The sequence below is a fragment of the Gossypium raimondii genome, chromosome 7 (assembly GCF_025698545.1).
Source record: "Gossypium raimondii isolate GPD5lz chromosome 7, ASM2569854v1, whole genome shotgun sequence".
Taxonomy (NCBI): domain Eukaryota; kingdom Viridiplantae; phylum Streptophyta; class Magnoliopsida; order Malvales; family Malvaceae; genus Gossypium; species Gossypium raimondii.
This window is the reverse complement of record NC_068571.1, coordinates 26,291,401-26,311,387: the sequence shown is the minus strand read 5'-3', so window position 1 is coordinate 26,311,387 and position 19,987 is coordinate 26,291,401. Positions and strand designations below refer to the sequence as shown.

At 32.0% G+C, this 19,987-nt stretch overlaps 1 long non-coding RNA gene across 3 annotated transcripts; it reads left to right on the top strand.

The window, feature by feature from the left end:
• The first annotated feature begins 8,447 nt into the window (after window positions 1–8,447).
• On the top strand, window positions 8,448–10,641 carry LOC105798396 (uncharacterized). 3 transcript variants are annotated; one of them, XR_008197667.1, is made up of 6 exons: window positions 8,449–8,707; window positions 8,921–9,158; window positions 9,272–9,322; window positions 9,415–9,783; window positions 9,893–10,004; window positions 10,609–10,641. It is a non-coding gene; the product is annotated as an uncharacterized LOC105798396 (long non-coding RNA). The 3 variants fall into 3 exon arrangements; XR_001135077.2 differs by lacking the exon at window positions 10,609–10,641 and having other exon boundaries at window positions 8,448–8,707; window positions 8,841–9,158; window positions 9,893–10,104; XR_008197666.1 differs by lacking the exon at window positions 10,609–10,641 and having other exon boundaries at window positions 9,893–10,104.
• The last annotated feature ends 9,346 nt before the right edge of the window (window positions 10,642–19,987 follow it).

Here is a 19,987-nt window from a genome sequence, read left to right as displayed (position 1 = left end):
AATATATTGTTTTTTCCATGGTTTTTAAAGTTTTATTTTTACTCACTTCAGTTTAGGATCAAATTTTATTTCATGGTGTTTACATGAGATTTCTCTTTCTTATTCTTAAGCAAGTCCTCAAGAGGGCTTAGTTGATCCATAATTTATGTTTCAATTTATGTTTCCTTTTCGCTTATTTCGAGAAATGTATCGATCAATTCCGATTCTTTCTTTTTCTATTGATTCTTTTCCGATCGAGATGTATGGATTCATGAATTTATGTGTCTATATCGATCTTGTTCGTGGATTAACGAAAATGTGCAAAAGCTCTATTTGCCTCTGCCATACTATGAGTATCTTCCTTTTTGCGTATGGCATCGCCACTCCCTTTGGCAGCATCCACTAATTCAGAACTTAATTTGAAAGTCATATTTTGACCCAGACGTTTTCGGGATGCCCCTAATAACCAATGAATAGCAAGTGTTTTTCCTTGTGTGGATCCTATTTCAATGGGAACTTGATGAATCGATCCGCCTATACGTCTTGCTTTTACTGCTATATCGAGAGTTACTCCACATGTAACACCCCCAACTCGTATCCCTCGCCAGAGCCGTGTTACGGAGCATTACCGGAGTTTACAGATCAAATAGATAGAAATTTTATCATTTCATATAACATAACATTCATGTCAGAAACCTATCAAACTCATACATATTGTCCCTTATTCGAGCCTTCAAGGCCCAAAGTACGCGTTAGAAATAAGTCTAGACTAATTTGGAAACTCAGGAAATTTTTCGGAATACATTAAAAATTTTCAAAGCTGTAGGGGTCACACGACCAAACCACATGTCCGTGTGAACATACTGACTTGCAAACCTTTACAAGCCACAGGAGACACACGGCCGTGTCACTTGACTGTGTGTCACACACGACTGAGACACACGCCCGTGTCTCTGACCTTGTGGATGAAAATAGGCTATTTTATAAGCCATTTTTCTCACCTAATTTGATGTCAACCTACAATCAATATTATGCATATAAACAAGTCATATTATAGCATCTAAAATCAATACCTAAACATGTAGTATATTCACATAAAATCAATATGCCCTTAGGCATCTTAAATGACCAATACAATTATGTTTAACCATATATACCATGTAACCAAGTAATCAACTAACTTTTATGTCTAATCACATCAATACACAACATGTAAATCATTTACTAAAACTTACCATTTGGTACCAGTTGTACCACTTATTTAATAACATAAAATACATATACACTTACTAAAACATAGTACCAAATCACACCAAGTTATAAAACATACCTCATATGCATTTTCAACTACTATTTTGTCTTTCATTATTCCACACATCAACATTATAAGGAAAATTAAGCACATACTAAAATACCAAAACACAAACCAAATATATGACTAATCTCAACAAAATACATATAGACCAACATTTAACCAAAATAACCTATACATGTCATTATAACCAAAATCAAAACATTCAAAAGTATCGATAGAACCGATGGATAGTGTGATATAACTCTGACAAGCTTCCAACCCAATCAAGCTTCTGATAATCTATGAAATAAAGGATAAACAACTACGTAAGCAATGAATGCTTAGTAAGCTCGTACAAACTTTAAACATAATATTCCAATTCAATAATAAATTTTATATATTAAATATAAAGCTATACCAATGCCTCAAGATTTATCAACTACATAACCACCAGCTCATAAATAAGTAAGTCTATCAACATCATATATATATTCATTTCTAATTTAATAGGATTTTATAAACATTATACACCATCATTAACCTTTTCATAAAACTACGAATAACTTCCTTTACTTATTTTCCATTCTATTTATTAAACATAAACTTAAATAACAACATCAATTAACTAATTAATATATTTATTCATAACATAGGTAAGTTTAACCATAACATACATAATTTCTCATATATATAAGTACATTAATCAACTCATCCCTTTTCATCATATCACATTTTAATTATGAACTTACCGTTTCATTTGTATAATACTAGACATAAGTATATACATCAATCATAATCTCAAGCTTGACATAAGCCCAATCACCATCATCTATACACAATATAGTACATTTATGTATATAACTCATTTTCATGTTTCAAATCACTATCCCATTTTCAATTCTCATACAATATCATCCAATATCAATCATAGTACCGTTTTATTTAATTACCCCTATTAAAACGACTCGGTCTCGAACAGATACATGGATCCAACCAAACACATCAGTTTGGCACCTAGTGCCTCATCAGATAATTCGGAGTAGTAAATTGACACGCTGTGTCTCATCGGTTAAACCGAAGTAAGTTGGCACCCAGTGCCTCATCGAATAAATCCGAAGTAATAAATTGACACCCAGTGTCTCATCGACTCGAAGTCGAAGAAATCCCTGAACTCTTCCAATCCTATGGCATGCATCTATATCTGACTCAGCCCGATACAGTTAATAGGGTTCCAATTCATTTTTCAAATACAACCAATATTCATTTCAATTCAAATAATCAATACATTTAATATATATATCAATTTCAATCCATTCAACCAACTTGAATTCAATTCAATAACAAAGTGTCAAATACTCAAATTACACATGCTAACATCTTTTATTTAATTAACAATGTCCCAATTCACACCATTTCTATATAAATAACTATTTACATATCAAACCACAATTGTTTATACATTGACATTAGCCATTCAATACTCAATTCATGAGTACATAACTCATGTATCTCATTTAGTCACAACATATCTCATTTTCATTTGTGTTCGAGTCAATATTCAATAATTAACAAATCTTTCAAATTCATTTAACAATTTACCTTATCGAGATTTTTCATACGAAGAACGACTTACGGATAAGAGTCCATCATCAACAGAAGCTCATAGAGCTAGTCCACCAGAACACACCAACAGAAGCTCATAAGAGCTGAACAGAAGCTCATGAGAGTTGATCCATCCAAATCACTCCAAACAGAAAGTAAAACACGAGAGTTCGCAACAGATGTTGAACCTCGATTTACTTGGGTAATATTCCGATGTCTCCCTCCAATACCACCATACACCAATTTACAAATGTACTCAAATTTCGCGTTCAATCCAAACTAAGTATTAAATTCGATAATATATTTCCAATAATAATTCAATTCCAACAATATAACACACACATATATAATACCCATCACCAAATAACATTCATTTTAATCAAAATTATACAAAATATAGTACATACGAACTTACCAGGCTAAATTGCTGAAATACCAAGATTTTGGGGCATTTTGGTAATTTTTCATTCCCTCAATTTTCCACTTGATCTTGATCTAAATTAATAATTTCATTCAATTTATTAATTTAAATAATAAAAAATTCCATTTCATGCAATTTGGTCATTTTTGCCATTTTTACAAAATTGCCCCTAAATTTTTGCTTTTATTCAATTTAGTCCCTGAGCCCAAATCATGCAAATTAACCATTTTTAATGCAAAGCTATGCTAGCATAATATTCATGGCATTCAATACAGCCCAATTTTTCAATAATTTCACAACAAACCCTTGTATTTTTACTATTTCAACAAATTAGTCCCTAATCAAAAAATTCATCAAAATTACTTAATAAAATACTTTTAAATATCACCCAACATCTCAAATTCATAATTTAATAACTAAAATCATATATATTCATCAATTTCAACATTCAAAATCTTTAACAAAATCAAAAACTAGAGTAAGATTTAGTTAGACTTAATTTTAACAATCTCAAAAACATAAAAATTACAAGAAACGAGTAAGAATTGAACTCACATGAAGCTCTCCCATGTCTGTTTTTGAACGAAAATTTGGAGAAAAATAAATAATTTCCTAGAAACTTTCTAATTTCACTTTTATTTTATTTTAATTTCAATTTAATTACAATTTTGCCATTAATGGCTTTATCTTATTATTTTTCCATGTTATGCGGCCTCATCTTTTCATTTAGGAATAATTGCTATTTAGGTCATTCATTATTTATTAATCAAGTCATTTAGTCACTTTATTATTATAATTAGCAAGTTTTGCATCTTTTTCAGTTTAGTCCTTTTTAATTAATTAATTGTCGAAACGTTAAAATTTTTCAATGAAACTTTAATACTACCTTAATGACACTCCGTAAATATTTATAAAAATATTTACGGCTCGGTTTATAGAAATGAGGTCCCGGTACCTTATTTTCTAAAACCACTTGAACTAGAGTTTTATCACTCGAATCTAATAATTTATTATAAGACATAAATTACTAATTCAAAATTTTTTTAAAATCATATTTGACTCATAAATATTAAATAATAAAATTTACTAGCTTACTCGCCTGATTTGGTGGCCACAAATCACTGTTTCCGACATCACTGAAAATTAAGTTATTACACTACGTATTGCTTGACGTAAAACAGATAGTGGATTTGTTTCTATTTTTTGTTGAATCATTTTCAAGGCTCGGTTAACCAACATGTTAACTAATCTATTATGATAAATTGGATCGGATTTTACAGTTTTTTCTTCTGCAGTACCTCGACGTGACATGAGCTTGAAAGGGGTTCAAGAATCCATTTTCTTTTTATAATGGATAAAATCATTTATTTTGACTTTTTGACCCCATATTGTAGGGTGGATCTCGAAAAATATGAAGGATCTTCCTCCAAGCCGTACATACGACTTTCATCGAATATTGTTTTCCGTAGAATTTCATATGTATCTATGAGATCGAGTATGGAATTCTGTTTGCTCACTTTAAATTGAGAATCTGTTTCCTCCCTTCCCTACTAGGATTGAAAATCCTGTATTTTACATATCCATACGGTCGAGTCATTGGGTTTCCGAAATAGTATAAAAAGAAGTGTTTCAAATTATTGCTATTTGACCCAGACTTGTTCTAAAAGAGTCGAGGCATTTCGAAATTGTTTATTAACACAGACAAAGTCAAGGAAAACCTTTGAAATTATTTCAATATTGGACCTTGGACATATAATAGTTCCAAATCGAATCTATTTAGAAAGAAGATTTGTTGTCTCATGGTAGCCTGCTCCAATCCCCTTACAAAACTTTCATTATTGGGTTAGCCATACACTCCACATGTTTCTAGCAATTCACATGGCATCATCAAATGATACAAAGTCTTAGATAAGAATCTACAACACACTAGAATGCCCTTGTCGGTGATCCTTTACTCCGATAACATTACCAGGCGTTCTTAATTTGGTCTTTTCGATATTAAAAACTAATAGCTGAGGTATTCGACCAACCATATGCTACCACGTGTCATGCAATGATACCATTAAGACGCCATCCTTCAAAAAAAACCTTAAAACATATTCAAAAAATGAAAAAAAAATTAAAAACTTACAAAAAAAATTATAAAAAATGAAATCATAAACATTATTATAATAATACTTTTTTCACTTTAAATCATGTGAAATATAGAAAACAAGCTCCATAGATTTCAAAAAAAATCATAATTTTCAAAATCTTTTACCACTTCAATTAAAGCTTCATTTAATCCTTAAATCAAATTTTCTTTTTATACATTTATTCGTTACATAAATTTTTAATCAATAATTTTTGTGTTATAAGCCTCAATTATAACTGTTCATATAACTACTCTGCTATCACTTGCAAATATCGACTCTTCATTCTAAACTTAAAATTTGATTGAATTTTATTATATATTATGTCCAGCTTTTAAATTGTATTAATTAACTACCATGTGTTTTATTTATTTTTATTTTAGGTAAATTACACAAACAGTCCTTAAATTTTATTTTTAATTTTATTTTGATCACTCACTTTCAAAAGTTACATTATAATCACTAACGCTATAGAATTCTTACGTTTTGATTACTTATTCATTAATTTTGGTTAAGAGGATAATGTGACTTATTAATTTAAAGGGTTAGTAGTTAATTTGACCCTTGAACTATATCTAAAATACCATTTTCGGTATTTTTTAAAAATTTCTTAATAATAATTCTTAAAAATAGAAAAACTTAAACTAATTAGAAAATCTATAAAAATAATTAAAATCATAATTTTTTAAATTCATAAAAATCTTTAAGGGTAAAGTACAAGAATAGTCACCCAACTATTCAATTCGTTCTATTTTGGTCACCCAACTATTAATTTTTTTGTTTTAGTTACTTAACTTTTTAAAATTAAATATTTAGTTACTCTTCTATTGGTTGCCTAATGAAAGTCCAATGTGGGCTTTTTTTATTGGCCTAATATTTAAAAATCAACAAATTTAGCCATCAATATTTATAAGATTTGTCATTTTAGTCCTAATTATAAAAGTTATAAAATATTCAAAAAATCTTAAATATTTTCTTTTTAAGATTTTTGAACCCAAAATGTCTTTCAATGGTATCTTCCACTTTGTTGTTTCATTCATTCAATTGACAAAGTTGGAAATATCAAATGTCATGGCCTTGACTTAAGTTGGAAATATCAAATGCCATGGTCTTGACTTGCAATCTCTCTAATGCTTGAGCTAGATATGATAAAGACATGAGAACACTAGAACCCGGAATTGGTACTATCTCTATAGCAAAGAGTAAGGCAAGTTGGTGTCATCAACCCAACCATTTTTCTGGGTTTATAAATTTGTTAAGTTAGAGCTTCTTTCAGGGTTTTAATTAGGCATTTGAGATGAACAACGTAGCAAAAGAAAAAAGGGACTAAATAAAAAGAGATTGAATCAAAAATAAATTTAATTTCTAGGTTTTTCACATGTTTGGTTGATGAGAAAATGAGCATGGCCGATGAGAAAAAATAAATATAAATTATAAAAATAGTAAATATAAAAATATTTTAAAGATTTTTAAAGATTTTTATAATTTTAGAATTATAATTAAAATGGAATTTTTTCTAAAATTGAGGCTAAATTTATTGAAGTTTTAGAATTGGGATCAAATTGATAGAATGTGTAAATATTAAAGGGCTAAATTTGTTATTAGGTCAAAATATTTGATTTTGAAAAGTTGAATGACTAAATCGAAAAAATTAATAGTTGGGTGACCAAAATAGATCAAATTGAATAGTTGAGTGACTATTCTTGTACTTTACTGAATCTTTAAATATGCATAAATCTAAAATATTCTTAAAATTAAAACTAAAAAATTTAAACTACATTTATTGCAAAATTTATTATAACAAAACTTAAATTTTTAAATTAAATTCCATATGTTTTCCGTCGTTGATGAACGTCTTCAACCTCGTCAACAACTTCATATTGTTTTAACTAGAAATTGCTCTACAAATTTTATTTTGTTTTATTTTTTTCTCAAAGCACTAAAAGTCCTGGCAAAATATATTCCAATACAATATTTGGTTTCCACTATTAGCCTGATTATCGCTTCTTTAGTTTTCAAGTAACAAAATATGGGCTTTCAAGTAACAAAATATGGGCTTACAACACTCATTTCATTCTTGAGAATCATAAAAACTTCAACCATCAATGGTTTATCTCTAGAATTTTCCTAATAATTATGAAAAAAAAAAAGAGAAAAAATTAAGGAAGAAGAGAGCAAGAGAAGAGCAAAATGTTTTATTATATTATCTGGGTCCTTTGATAAGTTTCAATTTTTGGAAATTTGGGTTTTTTTTTCCTTTTAATTTATAATACAAATTACCCTTCTTCCTTTCAAAACTAATCATTTCATTTTCTAAGTTTGCATTTTTAATTTATAATAAAAAGTACTCTTCTTTCTTCTCTAAACCTACCATTTTCTCTTAAATTACAAGTCAAGATTTTACTTTTAACTATAAAAAAAACATAATTATTTTTATTTTAATGATTTAGGAACAGCGAAGCTGTTGTTGATTTGCATGAAAATGAGGAAAAAAAGCAAAGAAAATAATAATGAAGAGAGCTTAAAACAACAAAGCAAAAACAACAACAAAAAAAAACGATTAGGATTAAAGTGAATGTGTAGAGTTCAAATATTAATTTTTTATGAGATTAGATATGAAAAAATTAACTCCAAATTTCTTGGTTTTCCCTTAACAAATGATTTTTTTATGAATGAAAATCTTTTAGATTATATAATTTTTATTTATTCTTTAATATATGTTTTCTGAAAGTTAGATGATGCATATACAATGTTAAACAAAAGTTAAGAACTTTCAGTAAAATTTTTCCTTTTATTTTTAATAATAATTATTAAATATGACTTTTTAATGGCACATGTGAAATTAAAAAAGAAATACCTTTTAATATGGGACTTTGCATTAAAGAATGGGCTTTGGCCAACAGTTTGTACAAAAACACAAAGCCTACAATTAAAAAGAAACTAGGCCTACTGCAACTAACAGAAACTTTTCTTAACCTAACCCAAAACTTAAATAAACTTTCCTAAAACCCACCAGGCCCCATTTCGGTACAACCAATGCCCAACATTCAACCTGAGAAAAATCTCTTCCTCTCCCAAGGTTTTCTCATTGATGATGATACCACCCCTTTTCCAATTACCATTTCCAGATCTTTCTTTCCGTCCTTTCGCTGCCTAATGGCTCTCATTTTCCTTTTGTCAGACACGATTTCCAATTCTCTCTTCTCCTCCCATCGCTGTCTGGTGTCTCGCATCCTCCTCCAACACCATTACCTCCTTTCTTGGTAGTCGATAATCCAGGTCGGTACTTCTTAAACTCGTAACTGCTTCTTTTGTAAGTTCATGTGCTACCCCATTCCCAAATCTGAACACTTTCTTGAACTGACATTCTTCAAATACTCTGCTTAATGTTTTTATGTCATGTATATATAAGCATAAAATTATTGATCCTCATTTGCTGTTTGGACCCGTCTGATAATACTGAGCGCATCCTCTTCAATTGCTACTCTTCAGAGCCCCATTTCTACCCCTAGCTGTACTACCTGCAAGCAGGCTATTGCATCCGCCACAAAGGGTGTAGGTATTCGATCGTTGACCGTCATTTTGACACCTAAAATTTCTCCTTTCGCGTTTCTACAAATTATGCCCGTACCTGATTTTTTCCTCTGTTTATCACATGCCCCATCGGAATTTATTTTGGCCATAAGTTGGTCCGGCAGTTTCTAGCGTTCATCATCACATCTCTACCCAGGTACGCTATTATTTACTGTCTTCCATTCGCTTATGTATTTATTAATAAACCGCACTGTTTTTGTCACTGACCTTTGGATTCCTTCGTGTGAAACTTTGTTTCGTCCTATCCAGACCGCCCATATGCTTCCAAAAAGGAGTTGTATTTGCGAGGCTGTCGTTTTGGTGAGTTGCTTCCCAATCCATGTCTGGAGGTTCTCATTTGGTTCTTCGTTAGACGCCTTAAACCCGAACTCTGACCATCTCTTTTACTGCAGGACAATCTCGAATAGCATGTTCCAGAGTGTCTGTGCCATCCCTACACCTGAGGCATAAAGCCGAATTACGGACTCTTCTGTAATGTAGATTATCAAACGTAGGAATATAGTTATTATAGATTCTCCGGTTCGTAATTTTAATTTTGCTAGGCAAATCTGCCTGCCATAGATTGTTGTAATACTCTTTGCTTTGTATCTTTGCTATTGTCTATTTCTGGGTTTGTACTCCCCCTTAGTAGCCTCTTGTATCCGCTTCTGACTCTGTACTCCCCCGTTGGTTCTCCACTCCAAACTCTACTATCTTCTCGCGGATGCTTTGCCAGAGGGATGTTCAGTATTGCATCTCCCTCAACGTTAGTGAACAATCTGGTAATAGTTTCTTCCTTCCATTGTCCTGAGTTTGAGTCAATTAAATCAGCCACTTTATTCACACTATTGTTCCTTACTGACTCCTGTATTCTTTTCTTTTCCAATCCAGGGACCCAAGCATCCTGCCAAATTGAAATGCAATTACCATTACCAACTCCCCAAGTCATCCCATCCTGCAGCACCTTTTTCGTTACCCATATACTTCTCCAAGTATACGAAGGGTAATTTCCTAACTCTGCCCGCATGAAGTCGGTGTTTGGATAATATTTTGCCTTCAAGGTCTTTGCTAATAATGAATATGGGAATTCCATTAATCAACAACCCTGTTTTGCAAGAAGGGCCACGTTAAATTCTAGCAAACTTCGGAAACCCATCCTACCAACCTCCTTTAATCTGCATGACTTATTCCAACTGCACCAATGTATTCTCTTCTTACCCTTCCGTTTTTGCCACCAAAATCTACTAATTATCTGTTCCATTTCTCTACATAATGAATTTGGTAACAAGAAACACGACATAGCATAGGTTGGAGTTGATTGCAATACACTTTTTATAAAGACCTTTTTTCCACCTTGCGATACGGTTTTAACGCACCAATTATTCACACGTTCTGCCATTTTGTCTTTTAGGCCCAGAAAGCTTTTCCTCCTTTGTCTTCCTACAACATTTGGCAAACCCAAGTCTTTTTCTGGATCCTCCAAACATCTTACTGTCAACACCTGCAAGATAAAGTCTTTTCCCCGCCTCGAGCTGTTAGAACTAAAAAAATAAAGTTGATTTATCTAAATTAACTTTCTGCCCTGACATGCTTTCATATTTTTCCAGAATACCTTTTGCTTGCCTTCATACCATTTAGTTTTCTCTCATTTTTTGCCGTTCTCATTAATGTTGACAAGCCCTCCCCATAAATTAGAAATAAGTGAGGGATAAGAGGATTGCCTTGTCTTAACCCTCTATTCGGCTTAAAGTTTTGCCCCCTCTCTCCATTGAATCAAATTGAGTAAGAAACGGTATTAATGCACTTCATTATAAAATTTATCCACCTCACATCTAAATCCTTTCTCACCATCATCTTTTCTGAAAAACTCCATTCAACTCTGTTATATGTCTTGCTTATATCGAGCTTAAGTGCAAAAGTGCCCTTTTTCCCCAATCTTTTCTGTTTTAACATGTGCAAAATCTCGTAGGCAAGTAGCACATTATCAGTAATCATTCTGCCTGGCATGAAAGCACTCTGTGCTTTGTCAATGCAATCATTAAGTACTTTTTTTAAATAATTAGCCACTGTCTTTGAGATGATTTTATATAAAACTGAGCAAAGGTTAATAAGTCTAAAATTTTTTAAACTGTTCGACCTAGAAATTTTTGGGATTAGCATAATGAAGGTAGAATTAATACCTTTCATATAATTTCCTTCGTTAAGAATGCTGAAGTGATATTCTCCCACATCTTATCAACAATGTGATGTTCTCCGACATCTGTACCATCCTTGGTAGCCTTCAATGGGGCAATTTCTTTTAGTGCTAAGAGGATCTCAATTTTGTACTTCGCAGTTAACTCTCGATTCATTGTCGCTGTTATGCATCTCTCAACGCCTTCAAGCCCCCACCCACTATAACTCCCATTATTTCCGATGTGAATAAGTTAGAAAAATACTTCTTCACAATTTTGGGCATCTCTTGTTTATTCGTTTCGATCGAACCATCCTTCTGTTTAAGTTCCTTAATATGGTTAATTCTATGCCTCTATGAAGCAAATCTATGAGAAAAAGATGTACAATCTCCATATTAGGTTCAAGTTTTGCTTCAATTAGATCACCGAGTGTAGCATCCATTCGGTCCTCTCTATTAAGTTCATCTACCTTTCCCTCTAAATCTTTTATCTTAACAAATTGTTGCCTTTTTAATTTTCTGGCCCATCGCATTAGACCCTTCCCCAACATTATAAGATACTCTGGAACCTTCGTGTCACTATTATCCCATAAGCCACATATTTCCTTTTCACATGATTCCTTTAACAACCACCATTGTTCAAATCTAAAGCGCTTTATTCGGGTTCTCTGATCATCAAACTCCATTTCCATTAATAGTGGACAATGATTCGAAAAGGAATGACTCAAGTGCTTAACCCTATAATTTGGGAACAACGCCTACCACTCTATATAGCCACAAAACAATCAAGCCTATCTCTTATGTTGTTACTCTCAAAGTTTCCTCTTTCCTATGTAAACCATGGGCCAGTGAACCCCAAATCCTCTAGTTGACATTGATTCAGAGTTTCTTTGAAAGCTCCCATTCTCTCCCACTCTCACACCACTCATCTTTTTTTTCTCAAAGGAATATAAAATTTCATTAAAATCCCTACCAACAATTCATGGAAGCCTCGTATTCGGCCCCAATGATTTCAACAGATTCCAAGTTATCTCCTTGAAATGAACATCTAGAGAACTATAAAACCCTATAAATCTCCAGCTTCTAGCTACAGACTCATCCTCTACCTCAACATCAATATGATTATTTGAGAAGCTTTTCAGACTTGCATTAGTTCCTTCCATCCATCCTAAACTAAATCCACCTCTCATACCTTCTGCTGGTACATCGATCCCATTGTAATACCCACATTGTCGTTGAACACGCTCAATCCTTCTACAATTTAGTTTGGTCTCCATCAAGAAGACCATGTGGGGACGAATGGCTTTCAGCACATGCTGAAACCTTTTTCGAGCCCGAGGACTCCCCAATCCTCAAACATTCCAACAAAAGATTTTTATTGCTGTCGTTCAACCAACCTCTTGGCGGTTGCCGATCTTTTCTGTTGGCTGAATGACCTTTGACCCCTCGAGCAATCCATTGAATCTAGACTACCTTCCAAAACTTGACTCCCCACTGAAACCCTCTGCCTCTTTTTCCCTTCCACTTCCTTTAAAAGTGTATCCTCTTCCTCTTGTGTTGTCCACATTTCTTTCATATCATCCATATATCGTTCATCTCCCCTCAAACCCCCTTTAGTTCTCCTTCTAAGTTAAAACCCAAGATTGGGTTCACGTACCGTTCCCCTTCAGAATGTGACTTCATCTGCTCTCCATCCCTTTTTCCCTTCACTTTGTACCTTCCTACCGAACCTGCATCCATTCAATCTACTTCCATCATCCTCCACTTGTGGGTATATTTGTTATCCTATCTTGCACCATCAAAGATGCATCCTATCCCCTAATTCAAGCTCCTGCCTTTTACTCCGAATTTGTAGTGGACAAAAGTTGTCGCCATGGCCTAAGTGACCACACAAGAAGCAAAAGAGAGTCAATTTCTCATATTGGAATTTATTGTATAATTGTTTTTCGCTTGGTGTCATCAATTTTTTCCTTCCTTTTAAAGGAACCCTCACATCCACCAGCACCTGTACTCTCATATAATTTCGATAGCCCTTCCCAATTTGTTTTGCATCATATTCAACAAAGGATTCAATAAAATCTCCAAATTGTTTAGCCACTGCTTTCGACATCATTCCAGGCAACAAATCGTGAATTTACACCCAAAAAAAAAGAATAGGTCAATGGTACCTTTATCGGGTCCTTATTCTCCAATAACCTGTGAAAAACCAACAGATGGTTATTAAAAGCCCGTGGGCTCCCTTAATCACCCTCTCAATATCCACCTCATGTTAGAATTTAAGCAGAAATCTATTCTCCTCCAAATTTGAGATAACCACTACTCTAGTCGGATTCCAAACCTTGGCCAACGTATTCTTCACGGCTTGAAAATTAACCATTTGCGCAGTCAAAAAGCAGCCCACCAAGCAATAATCTTGATTCACCTCCTTCGTGTCTTCTTCCACCGCCAAAACTTCTTCCTCCCTGTCATGTATTTTCAAATTAGCAATACCGTCCTCCATCAAAATGTTTTAGTTTTTGATTGGAATAATGTTTCTTTTTGCCTATTAAATAGTGTTTTACCACCCAGACGTTGAAAAAACAACCCCTAAAACTTAATAAAATTAAAATTCCTATTCTAAATCTGCTACCCTAACAGACCAACTTTGGGAGAAAAACTACCATTGTGGCAAACCCTTTTTACTTACTTTTTTAAATGAGCCAAAGATTAATGGAAAAAAATTTTTGTTTAATAGTTAATTAAGTTGTGAATTTTTTAGATTTGATAAATATGAAAAAAATATTATTTATTTATTTTCTACCAGAACCAACTAGAAATTATATATATTATATAGCAATTTAAAGTTACAATTAAAGCCGATTGAGTCTTAGCTCGGTTGGTATTGATATTTTTTGCTAGTGCAAGAGAATGTGGATTTGAGTGTGTTAAAATGCGTTTATCCTCCTATTTAAGGGTTAGGATGGGTTAAAGGTAATTCTAAGCACTGTATCAACTTAGAAACTTTTAGATACATTCACAATTGAATTAGACTTTCAAAAAATAAAATAAAAAGTTACAATTAAGGAAAGATTTCCAACGTTTCAAAGTCAAGAAATATCCACCTGGCAAGCTAATTATTTCCCACGTGTCTTTATTGACTAAAATTGAAAATGAATATAATTTCAATCTAATTTCCTTATAAAAATATATCAACATTAAATAACTGTTCATATAACAAAAATCGTATATGTCAATAATCTTTACTATAATTAATTTAGTCATAAATTATGAAAAATATAAATATGTGCATACTGAGTCCAATTTTATTTTTTCTTATTATGTCTTGATATAGAATTTTAAAATCCAATATTGAAAAATATAAATATTTTCTTCAAGTCTCTAAAATTTAAATTTTACTCATTCATTCAATTTTAAATTATTGAAAATTGTGTTTCATATATATTATATATAATATTTTTTCCTTTAATAGATAAATGAAAAGATATTAAAGATATTATTGAAATAAGACAAATTAATTTATTTATTTAGTTACTAATTATTTTTTACATTTTCCTTTTGAATAAGAATATTTTTTTTCTTTTTTATACAATTTTTAGTTATGTATTTTTGTTTAATAACTTAATTTACATAGTTTTTTTCTCTTTTAATCTTTAAATTATATTCCACTCTTTTTTAAGAGTAAAATTATAATCAGGAATAATATCAAATCATTTAAGATTATTTTCAATATTAATTTATATTATTTTCCTTTTCAATAATAATATTTATGAAATATTACAAATTTTTAATAATATAATATAATATAATATATTTTTATTAATACACACAATCAATTCGTAAAAAAAATTAATTTAACTAAAATAAGACAAATATTCAATCCTTACAAAACCTAAAGGAAATAACATACTCAAAATTCATACTGCAGTTTTAGAAATTAAAGGTATATTATTTTTAAAATGTTATTAAATTACTTTTTGGGTACATTTTAATTAATTTTCTTTTGAATGAATTATTTTCATTTAATATACTGTTCTATTAAATTTTAAAACAGTAAAAGCAAATGATATTCTCAACTCCTTTTTCTTTTTACTTCCTTTAGTAGTTGTTGGAAAAATATATTGTAATATTACAAAAGGAAAATTAAGGCCACTTCTGAAAATTGATAGTTTGCTTTGCTTTAGCTTAGTTATATGCTAAAAACTAAGGAGATTTAGTTTTTTCGCCGGGTCCGAGTTATAAGGTGCCATATTCATTGTCAGAGAAACTACAAACGATTTATAATCTAATTCACATCATTAACCATTAAATTTCGAGCAAATTAAGTATATAAATGATATATATTCATTTTTCGAGTCTTATACGAGCTTACGAAAGTTGGGTATATGCCAAACTTAAACAAAAATGGGGATATACAAACATTGCTAAGTCGGGGATTACTTTTAGGATGCTGGATCTACAGCTTGAACTACCTAGAATATACTATACCTGCTCACAGAGAAAACAAACCATACGTTGAAGAAATACGCTTAGTGGTATTTCTGTGATTCAAGCCAACATTATACAAGTTTAAAACATATGCATACATTAAATCCAATTTCAATTCATAGACCATTATTATATAAGTTCATACTAACAACTTACAATACATTATAGACATACAAATAATCATTTGAACATATCAACTCACTATTTATATATACCAACTTACAAAATACCATTCATTTCACATGCTACCTAACCAATTCATAATGCCATTATATGTACTTATGGTTATTCATCTATTAACATCAACAATGACATATATATTCGATTTCATATATGTATTTCAACTATTCTCGAGCCTATTGGCTTTTCATACTCATTCGGCCCCTGGGGCTCGTTTTCGATACATTTCGCATATTGTCACATATTGCATTTCAATTTCATTTATCATTTTACATATCATTTAATCAATTCATATTTTATAACCTAATTAAGCAGACATGGATTCAGAATAGATACATGGATCTGTCACCCCGAGTTGCCCGACAACAATGGTTTTCAATTAATAATTTGACCCTATGACATGCCAACTATATTCGACTTGGTCCAAACAACTAATAGGGTAACCAAATTTCTGGTTCAAGATAAACAATTCAAATCATACTTTATCATATCCAATTAATCATCAATTAACAAATTCATCATATAATACATGTTTCAACTCAATTTCATACCAATTATCACATATCAATCAAATTATAAAATTTTCTATTCTATTCAATTTAGTCTCTATCTCGATAATCAATCTCAATCGAAGCAATTCAATTAAAAAATCCAATAACAACTCACCTCAATATTATATTATGCAAAATAATACGAATATGCAGTAATTAAATGTTGGGAAAAATTGGTTCGAAAATGGTTTTCTTGCACAATGAAAAATGATTTTTTAAAACTGGGCCAGTTTGTAATATTTATAGCAATAAACCCTTTACCGAAATTGTACTTGTGTTTTTGACTAGACGAATCCTTGTCGTTCCTAGCTTTCAACAAACGGGCTTCTCCATTATTCTCTTACCATGAATTGCTTCGATTGTGGCCTCGAATGATTCGAATCAAACACAGAACCAAAAATAGTTTTGTTTACTTTTAGTGCGAAAACAAAAAATCTCCTTAATAGAAACAGATAGAATTGTTATTTCAGAAAATAGACCTTGTAACGCCCCAAATTTTGAACTATTGTTGTTAGTTTTTGTCAATAATTAAATATTTGCTTCAGTGGTTAGGTGTCCTACTGTGTAATTGAAGTCAGGGGTTCAAGTCTCACTTTTAGAAAATTTTAATATTCTTTTGGTTCAACTCCTATCCTTGAATGTTTGACTTAAGCCTATTTCTGCGTTAATTTATATTAAGAATGAGCCTGTTGGTTTGATGGTTAAGTTCTGTGTATTATTGAGTTCTGTGTTCAAGTCTTTGCAACAGCAATAAAGAAATATTTTTTCTACTCTAGAAAATTTTAGTTATAATTTTTCTTAATTAAATAGTTTCTTTTAAGAAGAAAAAAAATGTTTCTTCTTCTATTTTCTTGCTGTTTTTCTTCTCCATTCTATTTATTTTCTTTTTCTTTTTTTCCTTGCTTTTGTAAATTGTTATTGGGTCGAATTAGAAATTCTATGTTGCTCATTGTGTCGATTGGAAGGTTATTGAGTAAGTTCTGTCATTATTCTTTTCTGTTTTAACGAGTTATCGTTTGTTATCGTTCGTTTTGTCGAAATGAGTTTTTTTTGTTCATTTTGCTTGGATTATCTATTTAAGTGTGTGATTGACTTCCTTTTTAGGCGAGGATCTTACTGGAGACGCTCTTCCACACGCTAGTTCCGTTTTTCACTTTTACGTGCAAGGTGAGTGTGTGAATTTCAGGTTGGTGTTGTGTCGAAGTTTTTTGACATAACTTTAGTTTGATTGTTATTCTTAGCTATTTGTTTGAGAATAATTGTGTAATTGGTCACTGTATTGTCATTTTTAGGCCTCGGATTCACCTCAGTTTCTTATACATCGAAACAGTGCTAGGTGTGTAACAAAAACCCGAGATTCTGTAAGTTTCAAGCGTCGAAAAACATGACTCCCGAAGCCACACGATCGTGTGGTAGGCCGTGTGTGTCACACAACCGTGTGTCAAGTTGTGTAACTCACTATTTGTGATTTAGGGTCACATGGGACAGAGGCACGGGTGTGTGTTTAGGCCGTGTAACTCTCTATTTGTGATTAAGTGTCACACGGGCCATAGACACGTGCGTGTATCCAGGCCGTGTGAGAGTTATTTTGTGATTGGAGTCACACGGGTGTGCACTTGGTCATGTGTCAGACCATGTAACTCACTATTTTGAGCCACACAGCTGTGTGGACCACACGGGCCAGACACCTAAGCCGTGTGAATCCACACGAGCGTGTAGGCTAAAATACTGAAATTTTCCCTAGGGTCATAAGTGTCGTTCGAATCGAAAGTAGGCCCTTTGTAGGGTCCGTATGATTTGAATTAGACTATATAATTTGATATCCAATATTCCAAGGTTCAATAATTGATTATTTGTATGTAAAATTGATGTGATAACTGTTAAATGATCTGTATTATTTGATTATGGATTGTATTTGGATAACTGTATGTACATCCTTGATATCTGATATCTATAACCTGTATCTGCATTAGGTGAGAATGATATAAGAAGGAAGTGCTGGCAGTTTAATGGTCTACTGAATTTAGTGGCTAAGCCATAATTCTATATATGATTTTGGTGATTTATTGCGTACTGATTTGGCAGCTAGTCTGTAATAATTCTGAAACGTGTCCTACCGACACTAATTGGTGTGTAGGGTTGGATAGGTACTTGATACCCTATATGGTGTTTTTCTGATTTTGTATATGAAATTGGGAAATTACTATTATATTTATACCGTTGTCTTACCTTTACATCTATTACACACATTGAGTTATAACCTCACTCAAATTGTTAACTGAATTTTAGGTAACCCACAAACTTAGGCGGGTCGGCTTGAAAGGATCTTGGTTATCTATTTACTACTTACTTAATGTTTTAATTGGACTTATCCTTTTATGTGTTTAGTTTGGATTTTCGTTTATACTTTGGGTTTTTACACTGGCTTGATTTTATAAATAATTTCGACTGTTAAACTTTAAACATTTAAGGTTGGTTTTCGGTTGATAGTTTGATATAGCCTCCAGACTTGGCCTTAGCGCCTAGGCCGGGTATGGGGTGTTACAAACTTAATACTTGAGAATAAGCTACTACTATTTTTGGGCAGAGTAACAATATCTTAGAGTAACAATATCACTATTTTCGCCTGGAGGGACAATGCTAGTAGTACGCCAAGATGGTGGCATAGTGGACTATTATGCATACAGTGGATTTGTGGAACAGTCTCGAATACGCCCTTCGAGTTTGTCTTAAAATTAATTTTTTAAATTGTAAAGATTTGTATCAATTCTGATGTAATAAGTTATTTATTGTATATTTTATTTAAAATTTTGAAATGCTAAGTTTTTATTTTGGGAATTCAAATAACATGTTTTAAAATAAATGAGAAAATGTAAACTGAGTTTTTGTTAAACATTTTGTATCGTTTAATAACACACGAGATCCAGATCCGGTGAATCGGATCGGGTTGAGGGTGTTACACTTTGGGTTCATTATCTATTTGAACCCAGGCTTTTAATTACATCAAAGTGTACGAGTCACGCATACATAGTCTGCCATCCACTCAAGATTTAAGCATGTCACACAATGAACGTCACAAGTGAATAAATCCATAAACGGATTCATGATCTATTCTTCTTGTATCCAATCTGATGTACTGTTAGTCCATTCAATTACATCTGTGTCTCTATCTTCTGGGAGTCATCCGCTCCAATACCCAAGACAAAGCATCTCTCCAATTGGACTTGATAGACGACATATTCGTTTTTCAATCGGTTTGGTCATTTCCGGTTAGACTAAGAATATGTTTAAGTTTGTCTACTAATACAAGTTATCTTTTCGTATTACTCTGACCATGTGATACTACTTAGTATTAGTTAAATATTAGACAACCAATGAGCAACATTTGCTTCCATTTTGCTTTGCATGCAAAACCCATGTGAGGAAAATATACAAAGTATTAATGTAATTCATGAATAATTTTATTAACCAATCTATTTGAAAAAATTACAAGCGTACTTAGACGAAAATATTACACTTAGGGCACCAGATCCAACAAACACTAGTTAACTTTATAAGAAGCTAAGCTTGCTATGAGGTTCCTCTATTGATTTCACT